Here is a 554-nt window from a genome sequence, read left to right on the forward strand (position 1 = left end):
ATATGCATCCACTCCTAATTGCACATAAAAACAACAAGGGATTACGTACTAATCCATACCTTGCACAAAGAGAACCTTATGATCGAAAGAGGACTGAATCTTCATTCAGAAATTAAACTCGGAATTTCATCTGATTCGTAATACCCATAATGTTCCAATCCCCTTATGCTTTCTTATAACATTCTTCAATGTTAATTTAGAGGAGCGAATTTTAACATAATTGAAATAAATCAGGTTCTTACAAGAATTCAATAGTCCCAACCTTATAATCAATAGATGCTAAAAGGTAAAACGACACTTAACATTGCTGATTATAGTAGTCTGGTTGCAGCTGATCAAAACTTCAATAAATAACTAGAATCAAATAATTAAACCGTCCGATAGATTCAGTGCTTCCAATATGAGGAAGTGCTTGATTTCTGGTCTCTGATTTAGATGCATTGTGATATGGTGAAAATAATACAGATCTAACTCAGATTAACATCTCATTACCTGCTTGTGTGGAGTCAGAGGCGTCGAAGCGATAAAAGACGAACCGATGCAACGGTGCTAGC

The sequence above is a fragment of the Phalaenopsis equestris genome, unplaced genomic scaffold (assembly GCF_001263595.1).
Source record: "Phalaenopsis equestris unplaced genomic scaffold, ASM126359v1 Scaffold000364, whole genome shotgun sequence".
Lineage (NCBI taxonomy): Eukaryota > Viridiplantae > Streptophyta > Magnoliopsida > Asparagales > Orchidaceae > Phalaenopsis > Phalaenopsis equestris.